The sequence below is a fragment of the Pyrus communis genome, chromosome 13 (genome assembly GCF_963583255.1).
Source record: "Pyrus communis chromosome 13, drPyrComm1.1, whole genome shotgun sequence".
Classification (NCBI taxonomy): domain Eukaryota; kingdom Viridiplantae; phylum Streptophyta; class Magnoliopsida; order Rosales; family Rosaceae; genus Pyrus; species Pyrus communis.
Window position 1 is genome coordinate 8649082 of NC_084815.1, and position 13707 is coordinate 8662788.

Consider the following 13707-nt stretch of genomic DNA (forward strand, 5'->3'; position numbering starts at 1 on the left):
TTGGACGAATTTGAAGGCCTTATTTTCACTTTGGACATAAAACAAAGGGCCTAGCCCATTCTCTCTTAAACCAACCCCAAGGCCATGCATTTCCTTCCAAAACCCACAATCACTTCAAAGGCCATGCAAATCCATATTCAACACCTTAAACTACAACCATGCATCATTACACCACCTTCTCCATCTTTATTCCACATATAATTCACCTTAGCCATCACATTCACACACATGCCGTGCTTCCCCCTTTGTTCCCACCAAACACATGCACTCAAACAAAGCCAACCTAGCTAACCCTACATGCATTTTTTATTCACTCTTCATCATTGCATACATCACCAAACACTTCCATTGTTGTCGTGCCCTTCCCTTCCATTTTCTGCACCTTTATTCCTTGCAATTCCACATGCTTTCATCATCATAACCCACCTACAATCCACCTAATTCACAAAGCTTTTTCCAACAAACAATTTCACCAAACACATGCACCAAAACCTTCAATGCCGTGGGATCCATTGCATTTCCAGCATTCCCCTTGTGCAATTCCAGCTTTCCACCCACTTTCCTAGCTATTTTTCAAATGCTTTGCAGCCACATTCTCACCCACTCTCTCCCTATATAAACCACACACACTTCATTCATTTTTCATTCATTCACTCCCCATTCAATTCACATCTCATTTCATACACTTCACACAACACAAACACAACCCTTGTGCCGCAAATCCCCTTCCATTTCTGTGCAGTTTTTCTCCTCCATTGCAGCCACTATCCAACCACTTCCTATCCCTCCAAAACACTTCACATAATCCCCAAAGCTCACTTAGACCTTGTGCTACAACAACGAGGAAGAAAATAGTGCTTAAACGTTCATACAATTCAAGTTTGAGTTGTTGGAATGTTTAGGTGTTTCTTTGATTTCAAAGTTTAAATTTAATTCTCTTTGTTTTGTACGTATGAGAATGGAAGATAAGAGTGCCTAAACGTTCATACAATTCAAGTTTGAGTTGTTGGAATGTTTAGGTGTTTCTTTGATTTCAAAGTTATGAGGAACTAAACCCCCTTTAGCTAGGGGGTGATTCGAAACTATGTTTATATTTGCAATTTGAATTGATTACGTTTGGTTGGAATTTCATAAGTTGTGGATTCAATTCGTTTAACTGTTTGATTGATAACTTATTTATGTATGTTCATTGAGATTGCAAGCTTAATTTTCATGCATAAATATGACGCTAGAATATAAGTGAATTTCACCTAATCGTTATGAACTTATATTCACAAGTAGTGGAGGTTGCTTATAAACAATCGCGTTAAACGAATTCTTGGCATAAGTTTCATGCGTATTCCATAGTAACGAATGCCTCGTCGATGTTTATGATTTCCGTTGAACTTAATGATCTTTGTTGAATGTCTCTATCATGCGTATTCCATAGTTAGGGACTTTGATTAAGAATAATTTGGTTGTAATGCGTATTCCATTCAATCCAACGAATTTAGGGAAATCTGAAAGTTAATCTAAGCGGATCTAATTAACTTGGAGCATTGAGTTTCACAACTTATCGAAAGACCAACTGAGAATCAATTTTGTATGCAAGTGTAACATGTGTGGAGAAGAACCCCTTGGCTATTCCATCATCCATATTTTCATCACATTCATATTTACATTTTGCCTTTAATTATATTCTGTCTTTTTAATTTAATATTGTCCAAACACATTTCCCCCATATTTCGTTGAGTCTTAATCATTCGTATTTGTTTTATTTTTGTATCTTTAAGCTTTTGGAGTCATAAACACTTGCAAATTCGTCTAAATCAAGTTCTAGCTTCTATTTGAGTCAATTTGATTGTTTTAGACAATTTGAGTTTTTCAAAGCCATTCTGAGTCATAGTAGTCTTGTTAAGAGTATTTTGATTTAGTTTTTATGTTTTTAAGTCAATTTAGAAGGTTTTAGCAAGCCCTCCTAATCCCCGGTCTAGAACGATCCCTCACTTATCCATTCTACTACAATTGTCAAACGAGGGTTTAATTTGAGTGTCAAGTAAATCTCGCATCAAATTTTGGCGCCGTTGCCGGGGATTAGCAACTTTGCTAATCCTTTGTCTTTATTTTTATATTTTGTTTTTCGTGCATTCTTATTTCAGATTCTTAGTTTGTTTGTTTCCTTGTTTTTTAGGTACTGTGTATGACTCGTAGCTCTCGGCCTATTATAGAGAACATCTCCGACTTTGACGGTGATTTTGAACGCACTTTGAGGAGAACGAGGAGTCAACAAGAGCCACCACAACCTCCACCACAACCTGGGCTTGAAGAAGACGAAGTAGGTGTAGAAGAAAAGCCCACGGATCAGATTTTTGAAGAAGAACAAGCCATGGCAGCAGATAATAGAACCATCAAGGAGCTTTCGGCCTCGGGTTTGGATAATGCATTGCCTCTTTGTATCCAATACCCCACGGCTGCAGAGGGGAAGACTGAGGAATTTGAACTCAAATCCAGTTTGTTACACCATATTCCGAAGTTCCATGGCTTGTTTATGGAAGACCCCAACAAACACTTGAAGGAGTTCGAGGTGGTTTGTTCGAGCATGACCCCCATCAATGTGGATGGGAGTATATTGAAGATGAAGGCCTTTCCATTTTCACTTATGGACAAGGCCAAAGATTGGCTTTACGAACTAGCCCCGGGAACTGTGACTTCGTGGGAGAGTATGAAGCGTGCTTTCTTGGAGAAATTCTTCCCTACTTCGAGAATGATTCTCCTACGGAAGAAAATTAGTGGTATTCAACAAAATCATGGTGAGACATTCCCGGCTTATTATGAGCGCTTCAAGGGCCTTGTAGCTTCATTTTCTCAACATCAAATGAAGGAGGAACTTCTCCTTCAATATTTCTATGAGGGCCTCCTTCCTATCGAACGTCAAATGGTTGATGCATCAGCGGGAGGAGCATTGGTGGACAAAACACCAAGGGATGCCAAGATTCTCATAGCCAACCGAGCGCTCAACGCTCAACAATATGAAGGAGTGGGCCAAAGGGAAGCCGCACGGCAACAAAGTGTAAATGAGGTGAGTGCTATTTCTGAAATTCAATCACAACTTGCTAATCTTACTTCTCTTGTTTCTCAGGTTGTGATTGGTCCAAAAGCACAAGAACACCAAGTTTGTGGCGTGTGCTCAATTCAAGGGCATCCATCTGACAAGTGCCCTCAACTAATCGAGAATGGTGGGTGGGAATCTGCCAATGCAATTGGTTTCCAAGGACAAAATCAAAACAACCCATACTCGAACACTTACAATGCCGGATGGAGGGACCATCCAAACTTCAAATGGAGGGAGCCACAACAAGCTGCCCAACAAGGAAGATTTAGGCCAAACCCCCCTGGTTTTTATTCCAAGCCGTATGCACCCCAACAACCTTCGGCATCATCTCATTCAGGTACGTCCTTGGAAAGTGATCAAGCTATGCAATTACTAACCTCTATTTCGCAGGGGTTGCAAAATCAAAACAACCGGATAGCAAATAACGAGAAGGAGATGACGGATATGAAGAAACAAATAGGGCAGATTTCTGAGTTCCTTGGACAGATTAGAGAGCAAGGAAAGCTTCCTAGCTCAACCACAGTCAATCCAAAGGGAGGATTCGAATCCGCCAAGGCCATCACCCTAAGGGGTGGAAAAGAAGTTGGGACCGTGCCAAACAATCCCAAATCTGCCCAGAAAGTAGATGAAGAGACGACACAACCTGAGGCAGATCACCCTAACTCGGCCAAATCAGGTAATTTAAGTTCAAATTCATGTACTTCACGTCCTAATCTGCCCAATGTACCTTTTCCTCGCAGGTTCATGCAAGAAAAAAAGGAAGAAAGCGAGAAGGACATTCTTGAAACGTTCCGGAAAGTGCAAGTGAACATACCGCTTCTCGATGCAATCAAACAGGTTCCAAAGTATGCTAAATTCCTCAAGGACCTATGCAATACAAAGAAAAGAAGGGCAAACAAAGAGGTAGTGAAGGTAAGCGAGAATGTGTCCGCTGTTTTGCAACGTAAACTGCCTACCAAGTGCAAAGACCCCGGTAGTTTCACGATTCCTTGTGTAATTGGACATAATCGTTTTGAACATGCCATGCTTGATTTAGGTGCATCCATAAATGTCATGCCTTATTCTTTTTATGCGTCTATGAATTTGGGTGAATTAAAACAAGATGGTGTAATTATACAATTGGCTGATCGTTCTAACGCGTATCCAAAAGGAGTTTTGGAGGATGTGCTTGTGCAGGTGAACCATTTAATTTTTCCGGCTGATTTCTACGTCCTAGACATGGAGGATTCAGCCCATTCTACATCTTTGCCGATTCTCCTTGGTAGGCCATTCATGAAGACGGCCCGAACGAAGATTGATGTATACAAAGGCACCTTGACAATGGAATTCGATGGGGAAGTGATTGATTTTAATATTTCTGAAACTATGAGATATCCCGTTGATGACCATTCTTGTTTTTCCATTGATGTTATCGATTCTTTGGCGCAGGTATACCTTGAAGAATTGAACGAGGACGCCCAGGAAACAACCATCACTAAGGCCATAGAGCGCAAAAATGAAGGATTTGGGCCAATGCAAGGCCACGGCAAGGAGGAGGAATTCTTTGCAATGAGTTCTAGTGAAGAAATAATTGAGGTTGTGGCAGCCCTTGAGTCATTGCCACAACAATATGGTAAGGTTCCACTATCACTTTCAAATTCAGTTTCCACTAAGATGCTACCTTCTGTTGTTCAGGCACCATCGCTTGAACTTAAGCCGTTGCCGGACCATTTGAAGTATGTGTTTTTGGGAAAAGGCGAAACATTGCCCGTCATCATTTCATCAAGTCTCACGGCAATGGAGGAGGAGAAGCTTGTGAGGGTGCTGCGAGAGCACAAAACGGCCATAGGGTGGACTTTGGCCGACATTAAAGGAATAAGCCCTACCACATGCATGCACCGTATACTTCTTGAGGAGGGGGCTAAACCAACTCGAGAGGCTCAACGCCGTCTCAACCCTCCGATGATGGAAGTGGTGAAGAAGGAAATAATCAAGCTTTTGGATTGCGGAGTGATCTACCCTATCTCCGATAGCCGTTGGGTCTCTCCAGTTCAAGTCGTTCCCAAGAAGTCCGGAGTAACTGTTATCAAGAATGATGAGAATGAGCTCGTGCCTACACGCATTCAGACTGGATGGCGGGTATGTATCGATTACCGGAAGCTAAATGCCATGACTAGGAAAGATCACTTTCCTTTGCCATTCATCGACCAGATGCTCGAAAGGTTAGCCGGTCATGCTTTTTACTGTTTTCTTAATGGATACTCTGGATATAACCAAATTGTGATAGCCCCGGATGATCAAGAGAAGACCACATTCACATGTCCCTTTGGAACATTTGCTTATCGTCGCATGCCATTTGGCTTATGCAACGCACCGGCCACTTTCCAAAGGTGTATGGTAAGTATATTTTCCGATTTTGTTGAAAAGATCATTGAGGTTTTCATGGATGATTTCAGTGTATTTGGGAGTTCATTTGATAATTGCTTGGATAATCTGACCTTAATTTTGAAACGATGTGTTGAAACTAACCTTGTCTTGAATTGGGAGAAATGTCACTTTATGGTGAAACAAGGTATAGTTTTAGGACATATTGTTTCAGAAAAAGGAATTGAAGTAGATAAATCGAAAATAGACCTTGTACGTCACTTACCCTCTCCTACTTCGGTTAGAGAGGTACGTTCGTTTCTTGGCCATGCAGGGTTCTATAGGCGTTTTATCAAGGACTTCTCCAAGATGTCCAACCCTCTTTGCCGATTGCTTCAAAAAGATGTGCCATTCAAGTTTGATGAAGAGTGTAATTCGGCATTTAACCAACTCAAGGAGAAGCTAGTCTCGGCCCCCATTATTGTACCTCCAGATTGGAGCCTTCCGTTCGAGCTCATGTGCGATGCATCCGACTATGCATTAGGAGCTGTTCTAGGACAAAGAAGAGACAAGCGGTCGCATGTCATATACTATGCCTCTCGGACTCTCAATGATGCCCAATTGAACTACTCCATGACGGAAAAAGAACTTCTAGCTGTGGTTTTTGCTTTAGATAAATTCCGTTCATATTTAATTGGTACTAAAGTAATCGTTTATTCTGATCATGCAGCTTTGAGGTACTTGCTCACGAAAAAGGAAGCAAAGCCGAGGCTTATCCGTTGGATTCTTCTTCTTCAAGAATTTGATATTGAAATCCGGGATAAGAAAGGAAGCGAGAATGTAGTGGCTGACCATTTAAGCCGAATTATCCACGAGGAGCATGAACATGCCGTACCTATCCCTGAAACTTTTCCCGATGAGCAGCTGCTATCCATTGAGGTAAGTGAACCATGGTATGCAGATTTAGTGAATTACTTGGTGGCTAAACAAATTCCAAATGAACTAAACAAGCACCAACGTGATAAGCTTAAAAATGATGCACGTTTCTATGTTTGGGATGACCCTTATTTGTGGAAGTATTGCTCAGATCAAATTGTACGTAGATGTGTGCATGATTCTGAATTTCACTTAATTCTAAGCTTTTGTCACACATATGCATGTGGTGGTCATTTTGGCACACAACGCACTGCCCTCAAGGTTCTAGAGTGTGGTTTTTATTGGCCGACTATATTTAGGGATGCTAGAACCTTTTGTATGTCTTGTGATCGTTGCCAACGAATGGGTAACATAGGTACCAAGGACCAAATGCCGCAAACCCCTGTCTTTAATGTTGAAATTTTTGATGTTTGGGGCATTGATTTCATGGGCCCTTTCCCTCCATCTTATGGTTTCACTTATATCTTGCTAGCCGTTGATTATGTTTCTAAATGGGTGGAAGCAAAAGCCACCCGTACTAACGATTCTAAGGTGGTTGCAGATTTCGTGAAAACTAACATTTTTGCTAGGTTTGGAATGCCGAGAGTAATCATAAGTGATGGAGGGTCTCACTTTTGCAATCGGACCATTGAGGCGTTGCTAAGAAAGTACCATGTCAACCATAAGGTCTCCACACCTTACCATCCTCAAACAAATGGCCAAGCCGAGGTGTCTAACCGAGAAATCAAACAAATTTTGGAGAAGACCGTTGGACCAACAAGGAGGGATTGGAGCTTACGCTTAGATGATGCACTGTGGGCATATCGTACGGCATACAAAACACCCATTGGGATGTCACCTTTTTGGCTCGTCTATGGTAAGCCATGTCATTTGCCCGTAGAGTTAGAGCACAAGGCACATTGGGCCGTGAAGACTTTCAACATGGACATAGATGCATCGGGAGTTCATAGGAAGCTCCAATTGAATGAACTTGAGGAGATTCGGAATGAAGCCTATGAGAATGCCCGGATGTACAAAGCCAAGACCAAAGCATTCCATGATAAAATGATTCGAACCAAGACCTTCACAGTTGGGCAGAAAGTGTTACTTTTCAACTCTCGCCTACGTTTGTTTCCTGGTAAGTTGCGTTCTGAATGGATTGGCCCGTTTGTTGTTACTAATGTTTTCCCTCATGGTGCAGTGCAAATCAAAAGTTCAAGGACGCAGCAAGAATTCAAAGTGAATGGGCATCGATTGAAGCCCTATTACGAGATGTTTGAGGAGCATGTCGTGGAGGAGGTACCCCTCCATGCCGTGGAACCTAGTCAAGCTTAAACGGAGGTACCGTCCGGCTGCAAGACGTAAAAGAAAGCGCTACTTGGGAGGCAACCCATGCATTCAACAAAGGAAGACTTAGAAAGCACTCCAAATCCAGATTCCTAAAAAAAAAAAAAAAAAAAAAAAAAAACTCTTCTCTTTGTTGTTATTTCGTTTCTGCCTTGTTAGGTTGTTTAGTTGTTATTGTTTGTTTGTTTATTAATTGTTTGAGTCTATGATTGTAACATTGAGAAAATGTTTGATTTATTGATAGGCACTGCTAAACAAAGAAAGATGGTGCTTCACAAAGGTTGTTTGCTTGAAGCCCCACTACGTGGCTTTACTCTTGAAGCGGAAGGCGTAGGAACAGAAGGCATCGGAGCGGAAGGCGTAGGAGCAGAAGGCATCGGAGCGGGAGGCATCGAAGATAGAGCATTCCAGGCCTCAATACTTGGACAAGCGCTGGATGAGCCAGGAAAAAGGTGCCTCTGGAGGAAAGACGAAAACCTTTGACGGTCACTGTGAATCCGACCTTCAAACTCTTGCAGCTCATCAAGTTTCCTCTTCATGCCCGTCGAATAGTTGTTTGCAAGCACGTGCAAACTTCTATTCTCATACTTCAGCTGCTGGATCTCCTGCTTGAGACTTTCCACCTCTGCCATCAATGATTCCACCTGACGAGAGCGGGCAAGCAGGCGTTGGCCATGTTGGACACAGAACTCGCACACTGAACACTAAGTGCGAGGGACTCTTGAACGGCCAACTCATCGGACCGTCCTGACAGCAGCCTACTATCTTTCGGAGTGAAGAGGTTCCTAGCTACTATTGTAGCTGTTGTGGCGTCCTGCATCACGGAGTCTTCACCTGTGAGAGGACCGTTAGAAGAAAAGAAAGAAGGGCGTCATACGTTACCTTGACGCGGCGCGCCCGTATCACTGCTAAGGCTCAATTCCAAGCTAAGGTTCGATGAGTTTGCCATTTTTCAAAAGTGTTCAAAGAGATGGGATGGAGTTAAATTTCAAAGGGCCGGAGTCGATTTTCAAGAATGGGAATTCTTCAGAGTGTGTGTGTTGGGGTGATTGATAGCTCTATAAAAAGCCAAGGCGACGCGTCCACCGATTCAAAGAGCCAGATTTTTCGGCGTAAGTTTGGCGACGCTTTCTCGGCTTTTCAGAAGACGCGTTCAACTTTGTCAAAAGATATCTGACAAAGCTGAAAACACGTGGAGGCCATCATCGCAACTACACCTCTTTAGCCGACAAGCGCAAAGTTTGGCGACGCTTTCTCTGCTTTTCAGAAAACGCGTGCAGCTTTGTCAAAAGGAGCCGCATCCGCACTACTACGTGTCGTTCAGAAAGCAAAGGGGCGTCGTTCAGAAAGCAAAGGGGCGCCTGCTCAGAAATCGAAGAGGCGTCGTTCAGATATCGAAGAGACATTTGTCGACAAGGGTAAAAACACAGTACCACCACTTGATATTTTCTCTATATATGTCGACCTTCGTCTTTTATGGCAAGGCAAACCTGAAGAGAATGCCCAACTCTCCCTCACCTCTGAGGGCGCACTCCCAGCAAAGCCTTTCGAAATACTCAATTCTTTCTTCTTCCCCAAAAATGATACCAGATGCCTGGAGTACATATGACCCAGGAGGAAACAGCACAACAAATACATGTGCTGATTCATTCACCGCTTCTTCAAAAGCAAAGGTATCTCATATCATCAAGGTCAAAAGCAAAAGTATCTCATATCATGTTCTTTCCCTGTCTTTTTCTTTGTCCTTGTTCTTACTCGCATGGCAAAGTAAAAGAAGCAATCAGCCGGCACTTGGAGTCAGTCTTCCGATCTGGAGCCAACTGTCTGGGATCTATTCCTGATTGCTTACCTAGCGTTGCTCTCGAGTAGTCATCTTCAACGGTTGATACACTTCCAGAGAAGGGACCACTTCTGCAAAGGGGAGCGAGTAAGGCAAGTGCAAATGATACATTGAAGCATGTGGAGACAAACATAGGCTGAGTTATCCTCCAACCCTTTTCATTACGAATTGGAAAGATTGAACAAAGAAACAGACCAAAGGGGTAAGCTCAGACCTTCGGGGAAGACCAAAAGAATCCTCCAGCCCAGTAGCACAAAGGAAAATCATTGATGGGCGGAAACCAGTTCGAGAGTAAGCCTGTGGAATCATCAAGATCAAGCCTCAATGCAATCAACAAAGAGAAGAGGGAATTTACACTCCATAACCAGATTTGCGTCCCTAAACTCTTCTCTTTGTTAATTACATTCTGCCATGTTTAGTATGTTTAGTTGTTGTTTGTGTGTTTACTTATGTTTTGTGTGAATCTATGCTTAAAACATTGAGGACAATGTTTGATTTAAGTGTGGGGGGGGTAACTAATGTTGTTAATGCAAATTCGTGGGATTTTATCACCCATAACTTCAAATGTTGTTCCTTACTGTTTTAAGGTGTTTTTAAGTTGTTTTAAAGTGTTTTAGTATGTTTTGTTTTTTTTATTTATAACTCCGAAAATCACATAAAAATTTGAAAAACATGTTTTAAAAAACCTAAAAAGAGTGTTTTGAGTCATTTTTGTGTTTTTGTATCGTAGGTCACCTTCCAACACAATGATAAAGATTTGGTTTCTAATTGCATGACTGTTAAAAAGAGTTATTAACATGGAGAAAAGTTTGATTTACTCTTAGTATATGCTTGGTTATGGTTATAATGTATGACTTCACATGCAATCATAAAAGAAAAATTCGTTTTTGTAACATGCTTGAAAGAAGGAACTCAAACAAACGCTACAACCCTGTGAGACTCGAGCCATTACTTTCTTTGGAGAGTTATTTTCTGTGATTCTTTGTTTTCTAAAGTTGTTGCATGATCTCATTATTCCTTGCTCGGTTGCTACTTAGAATGCAATTGTATCATGATAGAACTAAATGCTAGAACTTATATCCGTTTCATTCAAAGCATGACATTGAATTACATAACATATATCAAGATGAAGTTGTGTAGTTGCCATCATAGCCAAATAGCCTTACTTCCTATATTTCGTATATATTGTAAGTCTTAACCCCGTTGAGCCTCGTTTAGCCTATTTTCTTTGCTAACCACATCACCCCTTACCTAGCCTAGATTAGGACCATCTGTACCCTTGTTCTTGAAGCATGGTAAGCATGACGGAAAATAAATTCCTTTTGAGTTACATTATGCAAGAAAATGAGTGTGGGGGAGTAAAAGTTTGTTCTTAAGTTTATATATATGTTTTGAGATTCAAAAGAAAAAGAAGAAGAAAAAAAAAAAAAGTGAAAATAAGTAAGAATGAACTCACAAGCGTTGATGGTTGAAGAAAGGGTCCAAAAAAAAAAAAAAAAAAAAAAAAAAAGTTGAATATGGCCCTAAGTTTTGTGTGATTCCCCCTTGGGTGTTCAAAGTTGATTTTTGCGTTCTAAAGGGAATTCTAAATGTCTAATTCATTACTTGCTCACTATTGCTTAAAGAACCTTTGTTTTCCATACTCCTTCTTTGTTAAACACCCCAAACCCCATTATAACCCGTGACTTCAATCTTGAGTGTTATGTATTTCAATTGTGGAGTTTGAACTTGGTATGAGCTTATGGTGTCACTGGTTCTCGCATCTAAGTAGTAGCATTCCATTCATGAGATCATATCTAAACATGCTTATTAACTCCAGAAATTGCTTCCTTTGAAATACATATATGTGAGTGTTCGTTTTTATGTTTACATCAATCTTCTCACATATAACTAGTTTAGGGTGTGTAGTCAGAAAATCTGTGTGAAAAACGAGTGCATATCTTGTAAGTATTTGAGCAAATTCTCTAAGGCATGTTACTACATTCAAAACTTGGTTTTAAATGCTTATTTGTGAAATAATATGTGGTGACTATGAGTAAGAATGTACTTAAGTGTGAAGATGACAAAAATCTATGGGACTAATGATTTTTAACTTGTCATGTGCATTGGAAGTCCATTAGACAATTGTTGGAAGGTGTAGGTTGTGTTTTGTTCGTTTTGTCTAGTTTCGTGTTCTTTTGTTGTTTTGTTTTGCTCGAGGACTAGCAAAAGATAAGTGTGGGGGTATTTGATAGGAGCATATTCATGCGACTTAAATGGCTTGTTCTCGTACATTTACGTTATGTTTCTTTAGTTATTTTAGTTCTTTATGCTTCTTTTGTGTGTTTTCAGGTTCTAAGGGCTTGGGGAGCAAGAAAGTGCATTTTGAGGCTTTTTGGAGCATTTTTGGGCATGAATTGGATAGCTTATCCATGGAGCCAAAGTTTGGACGAATTTGAAGGCCTTATTTTCACTTTGGACATAAAACAAAGGGCCTAGCCCATTCTCTCTTAAACCAACCCCAAGGCCATGCATTTCCTTCCAAAACCCACAATCACTTCAAAGGCCATGCAAATCCATATTCAACACCTTAAACTACAACCATGCATCATTACACCACCTTCTCCATCTTTATTCCACATATAATTCACCTTAGCCATCACATTCACACACATGCCGTGCTTCCCCCTTTGTTCCCACCAAACACATGCACTCAAACAAAGCCAACCTAGCTAACCCTACATGCATTTTTTATTCACTCTTCATCATTGCATACATTACCAAACACTTCCATTGTTGCCGTGCCTTTCCCTTCCATTTTCTGCACCTTTCTTCCTTGCAATTCCACATGCTTTCATCATCATAACCCACCTACAATCCACCTAATTCACAAAGCTTTTTCCAACAAACAATTTCACCAAACACATGCACCAAAACCTTCAATGCCGTGGGATCCATTGCATTTCCAGCATTCCCCTTGTGCAATTCCAGCTTTCCACCCACTTTCCTAGCTATTTTTCAAATGCTTTGCAGCCACATTCTCACCCACTCTCTCCCTATATAAACCACACACACTTCATTCATTTGTCATTCATTCACTCCCCATTCAATTCACATCTCATTTCATACACTTCACACAACACAAACACAACCCTTGTGCCGCAAATCCCCTTCCATTTCTGTGCAGTTTTTCTCCTCCATTGCAGCCACTATCCAACCACTTCCCATCCCTCCAAAACACTTCACATAATCCCCAAAGCTCACTTAGACCTTGTGCTACAACAACGAGGAAGAAAAGAGTGCTTAAACGTTCATACAATTCAAGTTTGAGTTGTTGGAATGTTTAGGTGTTTCTTTGATTTCAAAGTTTAAATTTAATTCTCTTTGTTTTGTACGTATGAGAATGGAAGATAAGAGTGCCTAAACGTTCATACAATTCAAGTTTGAGTTGTTGGAATGTTTAGGTGTTTCTTTGATTTCAAAGTTATGAGGAACTAAACCCCCTTTAGCTAGGGGGTGATTCGAAACTATGTTTATATTTGCAATTTGAATTGATTACGTTTGGTTGGAATTTCATAAGTTGTGGATTCAATTCGTTTAACTATTTGATTGATAACTTATTTATGTATGTTCATTGAGATTGCAAGCTTAATTTTCATGCATAAATATGACGCTAGAATATAAGTGAATTTCACCTAATCGTTATGAACTTATATTCACAAGTAGTGGAGGTTGCTTATAAACAATCGCGTTAAACGAATTCTTGGCATAAGTTTCATGCGTATTCCATAGTAACGAATGCCTCGTCGATGTTTATGATTTCCGTTGAACTTAATGATCTTTGTTGAATGTCTCTGTCATGCGTATTCCATAGTTAGGGACTTTGATTAAGAATAATTTGGTTGTAATGCGTATTCCATTCAATCCAACGAATTTAGGGAAATCTGAAAGTTAATCTAAGCGGATCTAATTAACTTGGAGCATTGAGTTTCACAACTTATCGAAAGACCAACTGAGAATCAATTTTGTATGCAAGTGTAACATGTGTGGAGAAGAACCCCTTGGCTATTCCATCATCCATATTTTCATCACATTCATATTTACATTTTGCCTTTAATTATATTCTGTCTTTTTAATTTAATATCGTCCAAACACATTTCCCCCATATTTCGTTGAGTCTTAATCATTCGTA